This window comes from Anas acuta, chromosome 5 (assembly GCF_963932015.1).
Source record: "Anas acuta chromosome 5, bAnaAcu1.1, whole genome shotgun sequence".
Classification (NCBI taxonomy): Eukaryota; Metazoa; Chordata; class Aves; order Anseriformes; family Anatidae; genus Anas; species Anas acuta.
The window spans coordinates 50063976-50088109 of record NC_088983.1 but is presented as its reverse complement, the minus strand read 5'-3'; the positions used below and the strand labels follow the sequence as shown (position 1 = coordinate 50088109).

The window sequence follows — 24134 nt, the reverse complement described above, 5'->3', positions numbered from 1 at the left end:
GATTTAAGCATGAGTTAGGTGCTAAGATATCGAGCTTTGTTAAAGTGGAAGTGCTTCTGTCTGGATGTGTAAAGGAATAGAAGGCTATATCCTTCCTGATTGTTACTGCAAAAAAATTGAAAATGTCTATAATCTCTCAGATACTAAAAAGATGGGAATTTCTTTTATTCAACTCTGAGATTTAAGCACATGAATTTTGTCTAACTTGTCCTTAAAGTGTTAAATGGTTTCAAGTGTTTATTTTTTTATTTTTATCTTCTTGCTCTTCTATTTAGATGAATGAACTATAAGTATCTCAAATTGATGTTGGCTTTTTTACTTTGCAGAAGTCTGTTCTTGGCCTTGCAGAAAGTGAGTCAATGTTAGAGCACTTCCTGGTTGACAGATATCTGTGTCAAATATAGTCAAGATTTTGCTAAGTCTCAGTAGAAAACCTGAGAAGTGCTCAACAGAAAACAACCTTACCTACCTACCCTTACATTTGGAAATTGACGCACACAAAAGAAATCTCACTTCATACCTTTGATAGGAGGCATAAGAAAAATGTTTACTTTGTATTTGTTTTGTGAAAGACTTCAGTCCAAATGATGTTGCTTTCTTTATTTCATCATCTTTCCTATATATTACAAAAGAAATTCTCCAAAAGAGAATAATAGATATATGCTGAAAAGTTTTGCCAGGAAGCAATTCTACCAAGAGTTGTCTCACTCTACACAAATAGCTGTTCATGCGTATGAGAAATTTGATTCTGCAAGCACCTTCAAAAGCAGTAGGATTCACCATAGTTTAAATGGAAATAAAATTTTGAGAATTCTCAATGCCTACTGAGGAATATGAAATCTGTGCTGTGAAGGTTTGATGTCTCACAGGCAGGGAAGATCATGATTAAAATATTTCCATGAGAAAGCTTAAGGGTTGGTCTAAAAATGAGCATAGATAACACCAAAGTCATAACAGAGCAGCAGTTGGAATCAAAGGGATTTGTCAATGAAGGACAGAATTAATAGGCTTTGTATGTTGTAGAAGAGAAGGTATGCATGCGCCTAATGTTTAAAAGAGGTTAAAAAGAATAATAGTTTTAAAAAGTGACAGCATATTTGAATAACTTTATTACACTAAGATATAAATATATGATCTCCATGAACAGCTGGTACTTATTTTTCTGAGCATCTGTCCTATAAGACAAGATCAAAATACTAGCATGCATTTATGTTGACAAAAAAGACTTTTATATTTGAATTTTGTGTGTGTATATATAGGCAATTCATATGTACATGTTGGAATAGATGTATATACTTACAAATACCTATTTCAAGTGCAAATCCTGAAAAAAAAAAAAAAAATCAACCAGTGAAGTATCTAGTAAAACTTGCTTGTTTAAAATTGTTCATTTTTCCTTTTCGGCCTTTCAGTAGCTGCATTTCTGCCACTTCATTGCCAACACAAAAGAGAGAAAGGACTAATATGCATTTAAATGGTTACTAGGGGAATAATATTGCCTCTATGTAATCTTCAATGGTCACAGCAATGAGATATTGATGGAATTCATAGTGCGTCAATGCATTTATTCAGGTGTGTTGTATGTTTGTAAATTAAATTCACCTACAAGAGTCAATAATGTATGTATGATTCTTTGTTTTCTGTTAATTTAACTTATTCTTAATCTACCCTGGAAAGCCTAGTACCCATTAATAGCTCCCTTTTAAAGTTTATAGATGATTCCCAAATGTCATGTCTTTTCACTACAAAACAATAGCTTGGATAGTAAACAGTAATGCAGACTCACCTGATGCTTGTTTCCAATTAATGGTAGAATGTCTGAGAGCTTTTTTTTCTTTGAGCATTTTGAGTCAAAGTCTGGAACCAATAGCAGTAGAACTTCAAACATTGTGTCACTTCTCCCTAACCGACTAGAATATTTTGCAAAGTCAGTTTAATGTCTTATATTATCCAAAGAATGGGAGACAGTTTTCTAGAGAGGATACTTTGTGTATCAGTGCTAGTGAGGGACTTTCTAGAAATGAAATAGTGAAACAAGTTATTAAGGGAGTCTACAGGTCTAGGCAGTAGTCCACTTCTACAAAACTTCTTGGATTATTAGCAGATACAGCTAAAACTTCTTGGATTATTAGCAGATACAGCTCTTTCCATGTTTTTACCACCACTGGTGTTACCTGGGAGAGTAAACAGATGCAAGTAATATTCATTTGAAGACAATTTCCATGCACCCGGTAAAATGGTTTTCATTTTGTTTCCTGACTTTCATTTCAGGCTCTTTATGCTTCAAGGCTTCTTCCTATTTAAACCTTTCTAGGTTCTTTTTTGCACTGCTGAATTGCCCCATCTGGTTCCTGTGGGAGATCATAGCTTTGAAATTTTCTCAGATGCTTGACCAAGTTATAGCTAGATGAAAGGGACAGGGACTGGGCATAGGAGTCACAGTTCTACAGTACCACTTTCATTTTGCATTGGGGAGAAACATACAAGCTTCACAGCTAGAAGATGCTGAGGTGATAAGCAGTGTGAAATTAGTGTAGGAAGTGGAGAAGAACAATAGTTTTCATGCCTCATGTTTAAGAGACCTTGTTAAAATTTCTGATGCAAGTCATCTGGTTTTGATCTGCTGAACATATATAAAATGTGTCCTATCCTAGGAGAGAATAGGTAAATGATTAAACTGAAATACCATCCCTTGGACAATTAGAATATACACAGCAGGATAAAACAGAGAGACAAGCTCAGGAAGAATTACTAGAAATAAATAAATAGAAGTTAATGCCAAAAAATATACTGGCTTTGAGTCATTTTTAACCTTTGCAAACATTTTTGTCATAACTTCCACCATCTAATAGATTTTTAAAGATTTTCATTAAAATCCCACTTTCTGGCCAAAAATATTACTTAGTTATGACTAGCTCTACTATTTCATCTTTAAGAATCTTTCTATCTAAGACAGCCTGTCTACATGAGAAATAGGAAGGATCCATCTTCTGTAAAGCTCTGGGTATTGTAAGAGCACCTTCAATTTATATGAAAACTCAAGCAAAATGAAGTAACGGTCTTCAGACAGAATTCAAATAATAATGATTCAGTGTTGCCAAGAATTTAACTAGTGTTTCTACAGTGCTTGTTTCTATGAACATAATTAAAAAAAAAAAAAAAAAAAAAAAAGGCAGCAATATCCTGGTATGATAAAAACAGAGTGGTTTGTTTTGCTGTATTTAGTCTTCTCTGCAGCTACTTTCCTAGCATAACACATTCTGCACCTGTTTCACATGCACCAAAAGGAACTTTCATCCTTCTAGATGGCATATCATGAAAACTAAGTGTTAACAACAAAAAAGAGTTATAACTTAAAACTGTGATTTATTTATAATCTTCTCATCCAAAAGTACTGTTTGTGGGCCATCAAGATTATGCCAGGCACAAATATATCATGTGCCATTGTGTCAACACTACAGTAAGTTAGCTATGCAGCCAGGTGCCAGCACAATTATGCAAATAGCGGTACTATTGGCTTATCAGTCAAAAACACTGCCAGAATGCCTGGGAGACAGATTTCAATAAAGGAGATACACTCTGTCTCAGTGAGGCTGACATTAATAATTTATGATTAATCAGTTTATGGAAACATGTTAACAGCAGAAAACTGTGGAAAGCAAGATGGATCTCTTGCCTCCGCTTTTCCCATTTCTTTTCCTCTTAGCTGACTCCAATCTTGTTATTACTAAAAGCCACACAGAGTCCTTCACAAAAGAATGGATTAGCTTGTAAAAGAACCAAATTTAAGTGCGGGGCTCAGGAAGAAGTGATGAGAGGATATCTGCCTTCTTACAATAAGACTGAAGTGGAGCTAGGTCTTAATTTGTCCCACAGTCAGGCCTATTCCAAGCTGTGTTACTAAGAGCTGAATTAGTAGTTCTAGACCTTAACTACAAAATTTAAAACACCAGAAATCTTAGTGTTTGCATATTTCAACATAACCTTCGTCCATTCAAATAAAGAGAAATCCATGCAATGTTCACTCAACAATGAACCATTGCCAAGAACATTTCTTATTCTTGGAGACCATACATAAAACAATTAAGAAAATGTGAACCTGGAAGCTGTGGATAAGATCTGTAATTCAGAAAAAGGAAGATACCCCTTGAGAATGCTTCGAACACTCCACTACTGAGACTACTGAGTTGAGCCTCTGAATTGCTTCTGCAAATTCTTTAGTTGAGATCCAAGCGTAAAACCCCTAGACCCACCTGGAGCTGGATAGCAGGAATCTCTAAGTAACATGCATGGACATTCACTTGAATAGGTTGGTTTTTCAGTGAAGCTTGCTTTGAGAAACCTACCAAAATGATCTGTGCAGATGAAACTCATAGAACAATACCAGGTTTTTTATACCTACTAGGTTCTTCTGGAATTAGCCATGAGATACTCAGTTTTGTATGTTGATAAACTCATGTTTTGGGAGAGGGAAGCAATGATATTGTTGTGTAAACAATCAGGCTGTCTGAAATTTATTTAAGCATGATTTTTCTTTAATTAAAGGAATGTATGATAATAAATGTATCCCATAAATTTTTTTCCCTAGTATTTTTACGAGTGCAAACTTTTTTGAAAACTCAGTTTTATTATGTAGATTCATCTAGTTTGATGCTCAACAATATACAACACTACAGAGTATTAAAAGAGTGAAAAGCATATCAAAATGCGTTAAATAAGAACTGAAACATAAGTATATCAACATCAGGATATATTTTTCACTATACTCTTGTGCTTTGTAGTATTGACTTTTGAAATTCCTAATTTTTTCAGAATTTCTAACCTGAATATAGTTTATTACTATTAGCCAGCAGAGATTCCTCTGAGTGCCTTAAAGCACTGATAGACTCTGATGTGATTAAATTGAACCACATTGCAATGCAGAATGCTTCTGGAACCATCAGTGACAAAAGTAATTGATAAATCAACCAGTAACTGACTTGAGATAATGAAGGTACTTTTAAAATGGATTAAGATTGTCACCTAATTAGCTTTTTAGAAAAAGAAGTAAGGTTATGTTTACTACAAGAGCTGAGAGTCATTGATTTAAACAAAATTGGATAAATATGCCATGTGGTAGAATGGTATATCATACAGGTCAGGATTGTCTTTATGTACAAACAAGCTTAGTAGCCGTCAAGGTCTATAAATTTTATTTTCTGATTCAGACGTGTATATCAAGAGGTGAAGTCTTATATTATGTTGTGCTTCTTAACTGCTTAGAGGAAACCTAGAAAATGTGATTGTTTCAGAATTTCCTGAGGAGCTTTTTATTTTTTTTCAATATCATCTTTTCCTGGAACTCCTTCTGTAGATAAAATGTTCCATGCATTTTAAGGTGATTTTAACTTCTAAGTGAATGCTTGATCCTCGTGGACTGATCTTGCTTATTGCTAATTTTAAGAATGCTAGTAACTTTAATACACCTTTTAATACAGTTGAGGAGGTTAAGGTTTCAACAGATCCTTTAGAAGCTACTTGGACCTGAAGAGATATAGGCATATCTGTAATTGCCACTTTTATGAGTGAATGAGTAAAATACGCTATTGCTTGTTACCATTTTTCAAAACTGATTTTCCCGTTTCTAAAAATTTCTAAAAGGATCAGCTGAAAATCACAGAATCACAGAATCTCTAGGTTGGAAGAGACCTCAAGATCATCGAGTCCAACCTCTAACCTAACACTAACAGTACCCACTAAACCATATCCCTAAGCTCTACATCTAAACGTCTTTTGAAGACTTCCAGGGATGGCGACTCCACCACCTCCCTGGGCAGCCCGTTCCAGTGTCTAACAACCCTTTCAGTAAAGAAATTCTTCCTAACATCTAACCTAAAACTCCCCTGGCATAACTTTAGCCCATTCCCCCTCGTCCTGTCACCAGGCACATGGGAGAACAGGCCAACCCCCACCTCGCTACAGCCTCCTTTAATGAACTTACACAGAGCGATAAGGTCGCCCCTGAGCCTCCTCTTCTCTAGGCTGAACAGGCCCAGCTCCTTCAGCCGCTCCTCATAGGACTTGCTCTCCAGGCCCCTCACCAGCAAAATGTGTCAGTTACAAATTAAAACAGACTGCTCCTAATGGTAAATGAAGATGTTTATTCTTGATTAGTCCACAAAATTGCTTTTATTTTAGAGCAAGGCTGAGTTTCAGTGAGCAGCTGCCTCTAGCCCATGAGAAAGACTGCTGCAACATCAAAGAGAAGAGGAAGAGAGCAGGTCTTCCTCCAATCTATAAAAAGAGCATTCCTAAGTGTCAGGGCATCTTCTCCGAATCGTTTGTCACTCTTAAGTAACTTGCTTTCTACTTCAATGGGAACTGTTCCATGCTTTGAATCCTGCTGTTGTTTTCTGTTTCTTGAACATAATGTTAAAAGCTTTTTCACAAAGAGAACTCCAATCACCTGTTTTCAAACTTGAGTATAACAAATGGAAGTTGACTTCATTTATAAAAAGTGGAATTTAGATTAGATTTGAGGAAAGCATTTCTGCTTCTCAAAACTGTTTCAAAACACTGTAACCCACACCTCACAGAGATTTTAAAAAGACAAATTTGACAAACATCCTTTCAGTCATGGTTTAGTTATATTAAGCCTGTCTCAAAGCCCGTAAAAGTAAAAGGATGACCTAGAAATTTATTTGGGAGCTCCTTTCAGCCCCATAGCAAGGAATACATAGCTTATAATGTATCATGTCCTGGCAGAAATTACTTTCTCACCAATTTAAATGTCTGTAAAGTCCATAAAATAGGTCCACACGAGTGAAAGTGAACATTTCTTCTCTGTTAGTGCCAAAATCTTTAGATCAAATATTGAAGCTACTCTATAAGCTCAGCTAAGGATTACATTTATAGCACAGAAATAAAATAAAATTTAAATGCAAAAAGCCATTACTCTTTCAACAGCTATGTGACCCAATGCCTCAGACAAGTTCATTACCTTCTATTCATTTCACTATCAAGCTACAGATTACCCTTCCTTTTTTTTTTTTCTTCCCCTCTGATACTTTGTGCATTCTCCATGCATTTGGCTCCTATCAAAACACAGATTTATTCCGTATGCATTGTCTTTCTCTGGATCTCATTATCATAAAATCATAGAATACAATTCCAAATATCCTTCCCAAGTTGGAATGGACCTACAAGCATCATCAAGTCAAACTCCTGGGTTTCTACCACCTCTACTTCCTGTCTCAGGTTCTTATCTCACCTCTTTCTTGTCTTTGCATTGAAAAAAAATATAAGAGCATTAACTGCACAAAAATCATTTTGTTTAGATAGTAAGTGGGAGGTCCACATGTCAGTCGAACTTTTCTACTCTTTGTTCAAAAGTGACATGGTCTCTGAATGCTATTCTTGTTCTGTACATTTCCTAGCACATGTGAAGATAAAATCATCTTGATACCTTTTGATAAACTCATTTTCTATGTTCAAGGAATATGTTGCGGCAGCATGAGTTGTACACCATTTTATTTCTCCCTAGAAAGAAGTGTTGTAAATCATTCATCATAAATCTGCACTTTGGTGATTTAGGCAGAGCTTGAGTCAAAGAATTCTCACCGATAGAGTACCTGTTTCTTGCAAAAAAAAAGAGCAAATATTTGGAGCAATATTATTTCTTGATGCTGTGCTCTATCTTCACAAAAAACTCAGTTGCAAAAACAAAAGCAGAGAAGTTGTTTCCTGCATGTCAGATGAAAATTAATGACAAAACAGTTGGACAGCTTGATACAGATTTTCTGACCCTGTCTTTTTCACTTTTTCTAACTCTTGCCCTGTAAAAGCAAAATTACAAAGAGTAATTTTGCATTTCTCTATGAATAATCATTGTAATTGATATTTTAGTATTATAGAGATGTTTATTTTGAACTAAGAACTGCATTTAGATTAGTACTTCCCAAAAACTTTTAATAGGTACTGAAGTCAATGGAAGAATTTGGAGTGATTTCAGAAAATTGAGAGTCAGGCCTTAACCCCCCATGAAATAAAATTATTTCATTAGTTATGTGACCAGTTTTCTGAGACTGCTCCTTAGTGTCTCTAATTTAATAAGGCTACCATGTCACAGCTGAGAGAAGAAGTGAAAGGCAGCTGTCCTAGATCAGCCAGCAATATTCTCGGCTGATCTGAGGAATGATATAATTATATTAATTTCACAGAGGAGTACAAATTTCCCCTTGAAAGGGTATAAAATCCTACTTACAGGACAGCATTTAAATCAACTGATCAATTCTACATTTTAATTACTTAATTTTTTCATCTTTGGTTTCTTTCACAATTTGCCTCATTGGAATAATCTGATGTTTGATTTCCTGAACCAGTGATTGAATTACTAGCAACATCTGGAACTTAAAGATAGAAAAAAATATCTTGTCAGTAGGCTAGGAGCAGTAGTTCAAGGGACCACAGTCTTGGTGCTGTTTCCTGTTGCCAAAAAAAAAAAACATGCTCACTGCAGGTCATGTCAGATTCATGTTTAGGAACATTACCGGCTTCCACAGTGGTGTGAAAGCTCTGCTCGTGGCTGACATTATATGCCAATAGCATATCATTGGTGGCTGTACATGCTTTTGTCACTGTGGTGGTTTTACTCAGGTGGGTGGCCGAGCTCCACAACTGCTCTCTCACTCCCCCTCTTCAAAGAGAAAGGGGAAGAAAATACAACACAAAGGGCTCAAGGGTTGAGATAGGGACAGGGAGATCACTCAACAATTATCATGACAGGCAAAACAGACTCAGCATAGGGAGATAGTAAGATTTATTGCCTATTATTAACAAGCTAGAGAAGTGAGAAACAAATGAAAGAAACCAAAAGCACCTTCCCCCTATCCACCCTCTTCCACCTCCTCCCCCCAAGTGGCACAGGGGAATGGGGGTTATGGCCAGTCTATAGTGCTCCTTCTCCATCACTCTTGTCCCCCTGTGCTGTGGGGTCCCTCATGGGATGCAGTCCTTGATGAACTGATCCATTGTGGGCTTCCCACAGGCACAGTTCTCTTCGAGAACTGCTCCAGATATGGGTCCATACCACAGGGTCCATCCCTCAGGAGCAAACCACTCCAACCTGGGTCCCCTACGGGCAGCAGCTCCTGCCAAGTCAGCTGCTCCTGCGTGGGCTCCTTTCCATGGGCTACAGGTCCGGCCTGGAATCTGCTCCAGCGGGGATCCTCCACAGGCCGCAGCCTCCGTTGGTGCAGGGCCACCTGCTCCACCGTGGTCTCCTCCATGGGCTGCAGTGTGGAACCCTGCTCCACCGTGGTACTCCATGGGGACAACCTGCTTCACCATGGTCCTCACCACAGGCCAAAGGTAACTTCTGTTCCAGTGCCCGGAGCACCTCTCCCCCTCATTCTTCACTGAACTTGGAACCTGCAAAGCTGTTTCTCGCTCCTCCTCCATCTTAAATACGCTCTCACAGAGGTGCAAACAACATTGCTTATTGGCTCGGCTCTGGTCAGCAGCAGGGCCCTTACCCCCCAGGGCCCATGGGGCAGCTTCTAGATTCTTCTCACAGAAACCACCCCTGTGGCCCCCTGCTACAAAAACTTTGCTATGTAAACCCACTACAGTCACGTCTTTGCAGTAGAGAAAAGGAACCACAGAAGGCTCAAACCTGAGCAAGGACTCCAGTTAGTACAGAACATTATGGCACACTTCCTCACAGGAAAAGGAAGGCTGTGAGCCGACACAACTGTTGTTCTCAGGCCTACAGCACGACTTCAGTCTTGCTAAGTCATCTGCTTGTTTGAGTCTTTCTGTAGATAACAACATTGCTTCATCATATATGCAATGACACAGGAACGTGGATGCTTTCTATCCCTGAAAAACTTCACCACAGGTACAAATACCAAAGCTATTGAATATATGATATTAAGCCTTAAAGCCTTTAGCTTAAGTTATTGCAGATAAGCTTGATGTTTTTTTTATGGCTTCTTCCTTGACTTAAATGATCAGTCATTGGTTCAGAGTAATGCTTGCCTCAGGTGGTGGTCATTTTTCTTGTAATCTATTCAACAATAAGCTTAATCTTAGGGACAATTAATAAGCCTTGTTAGTAGTCTCTTGTCACATTACTTCTACTAATATAATTTTAAGCAGCCAATTGAACCATTCATCTCAAATGGCTAAAGACGTGGTGAAAATATAGATTACCAATGCCAATTAAGTATTTTTTGTCTCACTCATCTGGGATATATTCCACAGATGGATGACAAATTAATTTTAAAATCTTGGAGATTATCTATTCTATGTGCCGTATAAAACTCTTCTCTCCGGTATCTGAGCATGTGTATTGTAAAGGTGACTTTTAAAGAAAGCATAATTCAATTTCCTATTTTTGGGTCTATAGTAGGACTACCCAAAACAAAACAAAAACCATGCAGACAGTTATCTCTTTTAAGTACAGATAGGAACAAGTACTAAAAACACTTGTGGCTTCAAATCTGTACAGTGCCCCACATGCATAGGAAAAAAAAATACCTGCAGTTGCAATTAGTCTCTTCAGCTTGCTTTTTTTTTTGTTTTATTTTCAGGGGGAGGGAGGAGGGGAGCAGGGCAGGTTGTTTTTTCTTTTTCTTTCTTTTCTTCTTTTTATTTTTCTTTAATTATGTCATAACCCTTGTTTAGATATATTTCATATCAGTATCTTAAAGTATTTTATGGTTATGGACCAGATGTCTAAAAATGCATAAATTTATTTGATATAGTTAAACTTGAGAAATAAAAATATGTTGAGGGCATAAAGGTTAACACAGTCTGTCAAACATAGCCTGAGTGACATGAAATAACTGAGCCTAACTAAGGGCTTTTAGCACTTTTCATATTTCACCACTATAATACTTAAGATCATGTTATCTTCTTTTTTACCATCTTATAAATAGCTGTCATGTCCTATAACACATGGCATGTTTTTAGAGTTAAGCATTAACTTAAATGCTTTGACAAATCAGAATCTTAGTCTGTGCATGGAGAATGCACATGGAAAATCTTAGTTCTGTCAATATGAACAAGTTCAGTTCAGAGAGAAACTCTGTAATCTACGCAGCATTCCAGAGTGGAGATAGTTGAACATATCTGATTCTTCTCACTTGTACATTTTCTCCACTGTAATTTACGCGTATCCGTTAAGTGAAATGAAGATAATGTTAGCAGGAGGTGTCTGTTACATAGAGTAAATACTAATAATTTCCTGTTTTCTACATTTGTATCTGAAGTGTTCAGTAACAGTAATGCAATGTCCTTCATTATTTTCCATATAATACTCAATTTGTTCCTTGTTCTTGTCACGATTACCAGTTGGCTGATTTGTTAAGTGAGTGTAAGGGATGATTGTGGGATTGAAGCAGCTTTTGTTTCCTCATGGAGGATGTGATGAACGGTATACAACAAATCTTTTGCTTGATGAGCTTGACTTCAAGAGATTTGTACAGTCAACTTCTCTATTGGTACTCTAAATTGTTTTTTTATCGTCATTGTTTCTTCTCTTGAATCTTCATGACCAAAGACCTCTGTCCATAAGAGGTTATCTTTAAACACATATTCAAGTCACTGTTTGAAACCCTAACTCATCTTCTGTTCAAATTGGAAAAGTTCTGCAAAATACACTATTCACACAATCTTGAGACTGTGAAGAAGTCTCAAGGTTAACATTTTGGAGCAGGCTGTTTGTTTTTTTTTTTTTTTTTTCCACTTTTCAGTTTGAAAGAGGATTCTCTGAAATATTTAAATTGCCAGCTCATGCTAGTCCAAAACCAGAAGAGAATAATTTCAGTTGTAATTCACGATGCTTGTAAAACTAATTATGCGTAAGATTTAATGCAAGCATTCAAGCCAAGTATTGGTCTTAAGTGTATTTATTTATCATTCATTCAGGACAGTAAAGATTAAATACAAATGAAAACCTTAAGTTTGCATCATCCTCCCAAAAGACCTATGATACCTTCTCAGTTCTGCACATTGAAATTTCCCTTTTCCTTTACTTCTATAACTATAAATTACTGTTTAGAGATAAGCCCAGAGCTATAGATGATGCAGTAAAAGTTTGTATTTATGACATTTTCAAGTTTATTTTGCAAAAGCTACTGAGGTAGAAAAATTAACTGGAGGCAAATTCTGAATCCTGAACTCTGAACTTTCTGATTCTTCTGTTTTATAGATTTAGATGATTCTGAAAGATTCAGGCCAAAAAGAAGATAAAATCACACACAAAATTAAAGTTATAATTTCCTGTTTACTATAAGATAATGACACAGTGGTGACTGAGCTGTTTTCCTAACTTCTAAAAAAAAATGAACAGTGTAAGCCATAGAATATTTTTCTGTGCACGTTTATTAAATTCAGACTTCAAAACAATTGCTAGAAATTAATCACAGAAACAGAGCACAGATATGAAAGAGTTCCAGAATGATTTCTACCCAGGATCATTATTCCTATGTCTATAAAGTCAATTACTTATTGTAGACTCTTGTCAGATGACATCTTCCCACATTTATTCATTATTCTTTATCTCCTAATTACCTGAATGGCAGCAAAATTAATTTGCATGAGTGAATCCTACCATGCTCTAAATCAACTAGAACAGTAACTCTGTTATAGTATACTTCTGAACTAATTATTGCAATTAGCTTCCTAAAAATGTGTCCTTATGCAAGTAGGTACAGAATTTTTTTGGTATCAGAAAAAATAAATTAAAGTTGGGAACCTCAGAGTCATTTCATCTGCACAGAGGGCAAATGAAAGGAAGCAGAAATGTCTGAAGTGTTCAGTCTCCTATATTGCTTAGCCTTTTAGGATGAAAACATTTAATTTGAAGGTACCACAGTACTTAGGAAATACTCTGAAGTAATGTCACCAAATATCTCTGAAGTGGTGCAGCACAGGACTTATCCTTAAGCATGAGCAAGTCTACCAGAAGGATCTTAATTTATCAACAGGAGATCTTCGTGTAGAAAAGGAAGCTTATGATCTGTTTGGGGGAAAATCTTAACATGAATCAGAAGAAGAAATCAACATCTTGAATCCATGCACCTTCTTTGCATGCTGCTGTGTAATGCACACAAATGTGGAAAGTCAGACAATATCTTAGATTTCAGCTGGAAAAAACTAAAAAAGGGGAATTAAACAGTTTGGAAAGTATGTAACAATTTTCTGTGCTTCCACTTCATGTAGAGAATTCCTCTGTGATGCAATTAGATTCTTCACTATGGCTATTACTTTTGACATTTCACATTTTGCAGTATTATTATATAGCTCTGAAGAACCTGTAGGTCGTTTTTGTGCCAAATACATCTCTACAGATTCTTCGTGGAGTTTAGGGGAATTTGATTATTACGTTTGAATCATATCAGAGAGGAAATAAGATAGAAGTCTAACTAGAAAGTGCTGCTCTGGGCTAATGGCTCAAGGTGTAATCATTTTTTGATACTTATAAATTAGAATTATTAGATTTCTCATCTTTACATCTCTTCTTGATTAAGTCCATGAATCTCTATGGCTATCTCTACAGTACTTTACAGTACTGTCTGTGATGAAAATGTTTTAAGAAAAAGATGGTTTGAATACTCGTGGCTTATTACAGTGTATTTTAAATTCTGCAGCACACAATTTCAGAAAATCTTTAAAAAATACTAGTATTCCTGCAACAAGTCTCTAGCAAATATTTTTGCACTTTTGTGTAGAACTTGTTATCTCAGAAATTCACAGCACATTAATTAAGCTTAACAACATTCTACTGAGTCAAATAAATATTTTCATATGCAGTAAAATATTTTTACATGAGGCTGATACAATCAGATTCCTCCAGTGGGTCAATAATGAGGCTGAATATAAGCACGGTGAAGTTCACATTCTCAGTGTCTTTGCATAATTCTCTCCCATTTTAATACTGTGGAAGCATTTTTACATCATAGGAAAACAAATGAGACTTTATTCCATCCTAGAAATGCAAAAAAGTCACAGTGAATTTGTACTGGGCTGCAGCTGCAGAGGCTCCTGCCAGGAGTGCTTGGTAATACATAAATTGTCTCCAGCCCGAGAGATTTAAAGAGACATTAATAGCCCAGCCACTATGTAGAATTTTAGATTAGTCCAAAGATGCAAAAGAAAATTTGAAATTCCAAATAAAGAAGGGTGATTTGGGTAAAAAAAAATAAAATAAAATAATAATAATAATAATTCTGTGTTGAACTGAGAAGGGCCATGTATATGTCATAGATTTAAAAAAAAAAAAAAAAAAAGGAGAATAATGTTAGAGAATATATGAGGAAATACATTGAGAAATTAATTTCAGAAATTTAAATTGGAAACAAAATCACTTAGTCAATATTTTAATAATCGATATTTAAACCAGATACAATGAAAACTCTACACCTGTTCTACGTGTGTACAAATGTCTACATATTTCTTAGGCAAAATCCTAAACTGTTCAGGTATGTGCAAATGAACCAGGAAATAAAAGGGTATTTCTGAACTCTTCCTGCAGTCGAATAGGCTGCCTGAAACCTGTGATTTTAAACAAGGTGTTCAGCATATGAAAAGTATTCTCTGGCATTAACAATTGTTAGATTAAATTTAGATACGTGCAGTGATCACCTGAAATTTTAATCTTTTATAATGTCAGTGGCATTTACTGACTTCATTCAAGGAGTGATGAATCTGGCTTGAAATTAAAGATCAAATATTATTTGCTGGTCTTACAGGGTTTCACAGTATATAGTGCCTAATAGAACATCCCTTCTGTCTAATAAAAAAAAAAATCTGCATAAATTGATCTAATTCTTTTTGAAACTTATAAATTGAAAGAGTGCTGAAAGTACAGCAGTTCTGGTGTTTCCTAATGATTTGCTTAAATTATTGAGGGTTTGAAAACCACTGCTGAAAGGTGGTTGGTGGTTTTTGTTTGCTTTGTTCTGTTTGTTTGTTTCTACTGGCCTTTATGATTAATTACTAAATAAACTCAACATAATTAGCTTCTTTAGCAAGCGAACAAGCTTTCTGTTCTTATTGTAGCCATTTAAATAGTCCTTTTTGATCATGGTTTTTGAGTGCCTCCAACAGAAATACATCATGGCTTCTCAGACTCCAGTGGTGTTGCAATCCATTTCCTTGGACTTGGGGAAGGTTATTCAAACAGCAGGAAGTAGTAACAATCCTTTTTTTTTTTTTTTTTTTTTTTTTTTTTTTTTTTTTAACTAACTGATAGAAACTAGTTGGGAGTTGTCTACGTACTACAAAACACACTGCACTGGGGGCTTACTTTTAGCTAAATGTTTGTAAACTGTGCAAGTAGAGAGCAATGTCTCTAAATGCTTTGCTTGTAGCACTATGAAATACTTTACTCTAAAGATACTGGGTTGGTTGACCTCCCCTGCTTCAGAAAAGAGAAAACGTCATTATTCGCTGATTCTGAACATGCACTGCAAAAATTGCAGCAGTTCAGAAACTGCTGAGAATGCCTCACTGTTTTGCCTGCCCTAATTGGAGCAGCCACTTTTCAGAAAATTCAGCCACTCTTCCTGTCTCTCAATATCACAGGAACTTTATTTTGAAACATATTCTCTACTGAGACAGGCACTTGCTGTTCCTACTGTCAGTTCTCATGTTAAACGTTTGAGGGAATAAGGTGTGTGGGAAAATTCATTGGGAATTCATTCCCCAATTCCAATAATTTTGTCCCTTCTGGGCTATCTATCTATGTATATCTTCAGCTTACTGCCATTTGTTATCGCTGGAATGAGCCTAAGATGGATACAGAGGAGTGTAAGAAGGCAAAAGTGTGGAGGGAAAAAAAAAAAAAAAAAGCAGACTAATGAGGAGAAAGAAATTGAGACTGTGCAACAGAGACAAAACCAATAAATATTGAGCCTAAAAACGTGGTTTTCACGGTCTAACTATACAAGCAACACAGTATGTGGATGCTAAAATTGGTCTATAACTTAAGTCTGACTTTGTTAGTAAATGGAAACAGAAATTTGAATCCTTAATTTCATTTCTGAACTTTGTCTTTCTTTCAAATACTTCATTTCATTTAGTTTCCCACTTCTTTCTAACTAAAAAGTGCTTTCTCACTCCAAGCCTGTCTGAAATTAGCTGGTAGGTAAGTATTTAGTAGATAATACATAATGTGGTTCAACAGGCACCATGACAAAAGCTCTTTTGGCTAGGGGAATATTAAGATGGAGGACTTCTCTGTTGTCCCCAAGCAGCAGGAGTTTCAGTGACAAGCCCAGTTCTAGAGGGAATGCATCTTACCTTGTTAGAGGGAGAGATAGCACTGAAGTGGGAAACATCTATAGTCAGATTTGACAGCAGTTTGTTGTTTTTTTCCAAAATTAGCTAGTTTCTCATGGGCTTCAGCCAAAAGCTCTTTTGTCCTGTAACAAGCAGAGACATGACCTCTGTCTTGCTCTGTTTTTGTCTAGAGAAAGGAGATTATGCTTTCAGCATCACTGCAAAGACCAGATGAAGTGCTGTGTCTCAAGGAGGAGTGAGCAGTGCAAGCTATACCTTGAACAGCCTGCTGCTGTTATTGTTGCTGCTGCTGTCAGACTACCTGTCTTGGTAAGTAGAAAGGCCTTCATGGCAAAAAAACAACTGGTATTCATTAAGCAGTCATGATCATGAACCTGTACTGTTGCTGAGATACTAAGTGACATTCAGAAAACACAAAACATTACTGAAGAACATCTTAGTATGACTGTCATGCTGTTATTGCATTAGAGGATTCATGCTTCAAACTTGTCCAAAAGCCTGCACAGAGAGGCTGAATTCATAAATCTGTTGCTCTCATTTATTCTAGTGTTCGTCCCTACATCATATATCACTCCATCTCTAAGTTTACATCCTTTTCTGCTTCAGTCTCTCCATGTTTCTATGCCTTGCACATTTTGCAAGTTATTTCCTTGTTGTGAATATAAATGTCTTCACCTAAATATGGAAAAATTGAAAAAATGTCTTCATTTTAGGCAAAGCAAAGAGTGTTAGGATTCAACAATTTATAAGCTGGAGAATATTAAAATATAGCTCTATGGATCTCTAATATGTTCTTACTGGAATCTGGAAATCTAGTGGTGAGCTCTGACAACGTTACTGCATATACACATATGTACCCTAAAAGTGAAGTTAAGGTTAACTAACTTAACTTCTTTCTAACCATTAGAAAAAAAATCAGACAAGCAACAAAAATGAGTAAAATATTTGTTTTAAAGTGGAAATTTTGAAAGATATACAAAACAATGGTATGAAATGGGACATCCAGAATACTATTTTCATTATACATCTCACATGTGCAAGCAAATGTAGATAGCACATATTAAGTTCATAGAATCATAGAATCATATAATCATAGAATATCCTGAGTTGGAAGGGACCCTTAAGGATCATCAAGTCCAACTCTTGACACCGCACAGGTCTACCCAAGTTCAGACCATGTGACTAAGTGCACAGTCCAATCTCTTCTTAAATTCAGTCAGGCTCGGTGCAGTGACCACTTCCCTAGGGAGCCTGTTCCAGTGTGCAACCACTCTCTCTGTGAAGAACCCCTTCCTGATGTCCAGCCTAAACTTCCCCTGCCTCAGCTTAACTCCATTCCCGCGGGTCCTGTCGCTGGTGTTAATGGAGAAAAGGTCTCCTGCCTCTCGACACCCCCTTACGAGGAAGTTGTAGACTGCGATGAGGTCTCCCCTTAGCCTCCTCTTCTCCAGGCTGAACAGGCCCAGTGCCCTCAGCCGTTCCTCGTACGTCTTCCCCTCCAGGCCTTTCACCATCTTCGTAGCCCTCCTCTGGACACTCTCCAACAGTTTCATGTCCTTTTTATACTGTGGTGCCCAGAACTGCACACAGTACTCGAGGTGAGGCCGCACCAGCGCAGAGTAGAGCGGGACAATCACCTCCCTCGACCTACTAGCGATGCCGTGCTTGATGCACCCCAGGACACGGTTGGCCCTCCTGGCTGCCAGGGCACACTGCCGGCTCATATTCAACTTGTTGTCTACCAGTTCATATCATATTGTCATTCACAGAACTGTATTTGTATGCACAGATGCTAAAATTCCTTGAAAGTGAATCAGCAACAAACCCAGTAAACAGTTTTCTTGTTATTCAGTCGTTTACACTGTCCACTGGACCATGCTGACTTCTTGATGTTTATTCAAGTAGCTAAGGACCTTTCTATGATGAGAATGCTCTTTGCCTTAAGCCCATTCCAGTAAATATGTAACATCTCTTCTAGCTGCAGACAAGCCTACAAAATAATTTTAAATGATTAATAGCGTTAGTAGAAGTGACATTGCTTTGCCAAAGGGATGACAATTCTTCTCTGTTGTCTGGAAAAAAAAAAAAAAAAAAATTCTCTTTTTAACAGTATCATAAGTGCTAATTGTTTTCCTGCCATCACATGTGCACAAACACACATTTCTGCAGAGTTTATGGGCTCAATTGGGTAGGAGAAAACATTCCTATCAGACAATGGCGTTTTGAAGATGGGATAGCCTACTTAATTCTTAACATGCAGCAGAGTTTGACACCACCTTTGGAAGCACTGTAAGACAATTTAAAATGAAGGTAATCTTTCAACAGCTTGAAAGGTTTCTTTTTTCCTTGAAACAGACTATGTACAAAGAGGTAATGACAAAAAGAATTAATTTGAAATCCTTCTAAAATATCATCAGTTTAGCTATCCAAAATATGCAATTTCAGAAAATGTGAAAGGTAGTTATCCTGCTGCAAAAGCAATTTAAATAGCATACTAGAAGCTATTCAAGTGCATATATTTCTCTAATTTGTCAGTGCATTATATACATACAAGTCTGTTTGTTTGTTTTCCTGAAGAAAACTATGTTGTTTAGGTTGATAGCAAAAAATTGTCCATTAAGTATTTCATATCTTTGAGAACTTAGTTTTGGTTTTAGATGTTTTTAACATTTTAATGAGAAGTAGTGTGTTTTGTTTTGTTTAAGAGATATAAGGAAACTCTTACAGTTTCAAATGATACTCTCTTTCCTTCCCTCTTACCCTTGTCGTTTATTTATTCAAAAATGCAGATGGAATCAGCTGTTTAGCTGTTACGGTCAAGATCTTTAAAAAAGATTAGACTACTTTCTAATTAGTTAGAAATTGTTATTTATTAATGCAGTCTTAAGCAATCTCAGACAGCAGCAAGGATAGACTCTCAACTAAATATTTATCTTATATCTAATGAAAACAGCAAAGTACAAAAATAATTTCTGTAAGTGCATTATCCTTCTTGAATCAAATACGGGGTGGCTACCTAGGGGACTAAATAATATGTCAAAGGCTGGGGTCTCTCCCTAATTTTTATTTCATGGAAAGGTAAAAAATAAAAATAAATAAAATCTTTAAAAAGACCTTGAAAAGAGGGCTAAAAATACTGATGCAGGCAAAGGTAATGATGTGTATTATGTTTTAGTGGGATTAGGGTATTGAAATATTATCTCGAAATGCTTCATTGTAAACGTCACAGAAAATAATTTCTGCTGCAGGTTTTATTTATTTATTTTATTTTTAGTGGAAAAGACTGTTCTGAATAGTGGAGTTAATAAGCAGGTACAGACAAAGAGCTGGGTTTGCTAGCACAGCGTTATATGGACAGACTAACAAGGGAAGTTCAAAAAAAGGACAAATGCATACATCTTTCGCAGATGGGGGAGAGGGGGTCTGTAGCAGAGAAAAAAGTAAACTTCCTCTGTATATGCTTTTGCTAAGCTGTCTTCAAATACAGTATTCAAACTACTGCTTTGAGTTTACATGGGAAGTGTGTGCCAACTGACCTCAAAGATCTGAAGCCCCCTCAGCTGCTAAGGAAGCTCTGAGGGTAGTTCCCTAGGTATAAATCAGGTAGTGGTAACAGCAACATGATCTGGGCTAAGTGAAAGGCATTGCTGTATGGAGGAATCCAAAATTAATTCAGGCATCATCCCCCAAATCCCAGTCTGGTGCAGGTCCAAAACTGATTCTGGAGGAATTCCACTCAACAAAATCCCTGTCCCGAACAGAGCCATCCTCATAAAACTGTTCTTCACTGGTGCTATCAATAGCAATTTCTATCTGACTTCAACCATTTTCCTCTCTGCTTTGGTTCCACCATTGATGGTTCCTCGACCAGTCTAACTGGTATCTCCATGGAAACCATCAGTCTGAAAAGACCTCTTTGTAGGCCTTTTCACAAAACTAGAGTCAGCACATCCAGACCAAGAATCACAAAGCCACTGGTCAGATTTTTGTCTTTATTAATATCAGCTTTGACCATTTTTGGCACAAGTTGTCTCTTTAGAAAACCAAGCTCCATCAAAAACAAAGTCCATTCCTGTATTCTCAGGGTGACCTATCATTTCTATGTTCATAAGACATTTTAAGAGCTTAAGGTTTTAAAGGGGCTTTAGTACTTAAGCACCTTTTAATCCGTAAAGCAATTTATGCACAAACATCTTTAAGGAGATAAAAATGGCTTTGTTTCTTAAATGCCACATGTTTAAGCTTTCTCACTCTTAAATCTTTTAAAGTGGTTTATGTATTAAAACCACTAACACCAGTATTGCTGCTGAATCAGCCTTGGACGTACCCCTTGCACTTCGTATCTGTTTCTCTACCTGTGAAATGGGAGTAGGAACATTGCAAGTATTGTGTTGTGTAAGTGGTTACTGCCAGTGCATGAATTTAAATATGGAAAAATAAAATATCTAGTGGCTTTATTAAACACCAGAATATTAGTGGTCAACTGATTGGTGCTAAATCAGTGCATGTATACAGCATTAGAAACCATTTTCCAGCAACAGAGAAATTAATTCAGTAATGTAAAATAAAATAGTCTAAACCTGGTACAAAGAAATGCTACTTGTTGTCAATACTGTTAAACAAAGTTTCCAGGATTATGTATATACCTACATTTTGAAAGACAGGATCACATCTACATGTACTCTCTTGAAAGATCTCTTGCAACTTTAGCCCTGCCTTTCCTTTACTTTTTCCTGCATGAAACCACATAGCTGTTTTAGATGGTTGTCTGTCCTTCCCGTGAGAAATTATGATGACATAAGAATGTTGTTTTTAACACAGGAGCTTATTGCGGGTATATGCAAAGGTCAATAGCATTATTTTTGGAAACAGGTTAACATATGTGTCTGAATGTTTTGGTGTGTTTTTTGTTGTTTTTTTTTTCCCCCCTATAAAAGTTTACTAGAACTTGTGTTGCAAAGTAAAGGGACAAAGAGCTCATTTTTTAAGGTTATGCATAGAGTAAGAGATGACAATTCATGGAGAAAGACTGACACTTTATTCAACAACCTTTTGAGAAAGAGGAAGAGTCTACAGGTGGTGTAATGCTGAGAGACAGATGAAGTGACTTTAGGTAATCAAAGTAAAAATTGCTGCCTGACAGAATCCCAGCAGCAAGGCCCTTGTTTTCTGAGATACCTGATGAGTTTTTACAGGGTTATAGTGTTTGAGTTTTATGTTGTATGATATTCACCAAGTGACAGGGTGACCCTCTTCTCCCTCAGTACGTTAGCACTTCTCTGTGGCAAAGTAATTCTGTTGCTGTCTTACCAGAGATGAACTCATGAATCAGTGATGTGGGCAGGGGTGGCAGTCCAGATAGCACTCTGTCAAACCTATAACTCCTTTAAGGAAGACTGTTTTTCTGCTTCTAGCAGTTATTACTACATTGCAATCAGGCAATTTCATTCTGTAATATTGGGTGGCCTGGATTTGAGTATTAAAAACAGAAGAGCTACCAGAATCAGATGGTTCAAAATTTGGCAGTGAGTCCCCCCCTATTTTCATCTGCTCTTTCTAGTAAGTAGTGATCACTACTCCAGTGAACACTGTGTTTTCTTAAAGTTTTCTTTCTTTTCTAACCCTTAATCCTATCTAGTAGAAGTTGTCAAAAAGTTTTAAGAGAGAACAAAATAACTATTTTTGTTGCCATGTCTTTTCTTAACCATGGATTCAGTTGCAGTTTGTAAATTTTCAATAATTAAGCCACGCCATGTCCATGAAAGGTCATTCTAAACATACAGCTTTCAACTCTTTTGCATGCTTAAAACTCAGATAGGTCAATAAATCCTCATGGACTCACTTGTGCAAGAGTAATCAGCAACATATAGTGAATTGCACAGTCACATGCTGTGAATCAGTGTGTACACACACCATGAATAGGTGAAGATTATTAGGTTTGAGGACAGATACACTGTAGTATTTGATACACCTACTCATGACAGGAAATTGCTGATTTTAAATAAATTACGTACTTTGTCTTACACCAAAGAGCAAGTGAATTGTATCTCTGAATGCACAGAAAGGTGTCCTGAATCCTGAGCCATTGTCATGCCCAGTAGACTAAAGTCCATTTGACTGCTGTTCTGGGTTCCTCCAGTAACTCTGTCAAGCTGAGTTTCTTCTTGAGCTCAAGCTGTCCTTAGCTTTCAAGAACATCTCACAGCAAGATTAATCCAACCTTGGTCTACTTTTAACTGTTCTTTTAGTAAGATTGAGCATATCAGAAAGAGGTGCAAAATAAACTCTCAATGTGTTTTCAGGGCAAAATCAAGCACATCTGAAGTACATCTTGAGTATCATAATACATACTTGCCAGGTTGAGAATTATTCACTGCTGATATAAAATAATTGGAATTAAAAAGCCACAAAGGATCTCTGCAATAGGTTAGTCATTTCTCCGCGGTGATTAAAAACTAGGTTTCTTCCTTGCCATAGGAAATGAAAAGAGAATGAGGGTTCACCACTTTCCTAAAAGCTTGAGGAAGAAAAAGAAAACAAAACAAACAAAACAAAACAACCCTATGTCTTGTACTGTGTAAGTTTAAAATATGTTATGAGCTATCTAGAAAAAAATAGGGAAAATGAACTTCTCTAACATAGGGAATTTAACGAGCACAACAGCATCCATATTAAATGAGTCATTTGTGAGGAAATCTATTAGAAAGTGGAGCACTGAATACCTGTTGCTGTTGTTTCAGTACAAAAGGTTTGTTCAGAAGGATTCACCCTTAAAGGACTTCATGCTAAAGGTTAGCCCTTGAGTTTAATACAGGCTATGTTCTTTTAAGGGGCAGTGTGGCCAGTATTTTGCAAATACTGTAGTTTATGGGCCTTGGCTTTTAAAGGCTATGGCAGGTGTGACAGCAAGGATACAAACTGCCTATACACTGTTGTCTGTCAAGAGAAAGGGTGGACTTTGTCCCAAAAGGTGAGTGACATGAGCTGATACAGGTTAGCAAGCAGTTTACAACTGCAACTGGAAGCAATCAGAAGATTGAAATGCAGCTATCACCTCTGTCAGCAGTACCCTTCAGAAAGCCAAGCTTATAGCAGCTTTCTCAGTCTGGATTTCTGAAAGGAGTATCTCCCTGGGGTGAATATCCTTTGCTAATGCAAAGAGATGCCTTTGGGGTTGCCTGTGACCCTAAGGCTTTATTCTGTTTTCATTCTAGCACACCATCAAACCCCATGAAATATTTATAATTGCAGAAACTTCCAAATGATGTTCTATTTATAACAGTAATAAAATGACATCTCTCTAAGTACATTTCCTGTAAATTTTTAAGTCGTGTCATACACCCAGGCTAAGATGATAAATTAAAGAGTACTCCACAACTCATGGGAAACAATGAATAATGTTCAGCTGAATAACACTTCCGATTCCTTATCACTTCTTAAAACATTTCCTTCCCCCTTCAATTATTTTAGCACACTTCCCTGCAAGTGGGATCATGTTTAGCTCATATTTAGGTTTTTACTCTTTCACTGTGGTAGCTGAATGGTAAAAGGTTTGAATTTAGTGTCTTTGTGCTTTTGTTCTACATACATGTACATATAATGACTCTATAAATATGATTCAATTATTTTCTGTAAAAATGCAAACAATAATGCATAATTTTTTGAGTTTTGGAAAGCTTCATAACTTCTGAAAAACAGGGTAGTGAAACCATTGGAAAGGGGCCCAGTTTCAGTAGAAGCTATGTACCACTAGAGACCAAACTAAACCTCTAGATCAAGTCATCAGCATTTAAAACATACTGGAAGGAAGAAGTGAAGGCGGCACCTTTTATTTGTTGCCTGATTTA

The 24134-nt window shown here is 36.7% G+C and overlaps 1 protein-coding gene across 4 annotated transcripts in view; it reads left to right on the top strand.

The window, feature by feature from the left end:
* RAG2 (recombination activating 2) overlaps positions 1 to 24134 on the top strand; it is a 486146-nt gene that overhangs the window by 47707 nt on the left and 414305 nt on the right. For all 4 annotated transcript variants that reach the window (XR_011097263.1, XR_011097266.1, XR_011097265.1 and 1 more), the window contains exon 2: positions 16458 to 16596. The gene's annotated coding sequence lies outside the window, so the exon portion shown is untranslated. The remainder of the gene's footprint in view (positions 1 to 16457; positions 16597 to 24134) is intronic.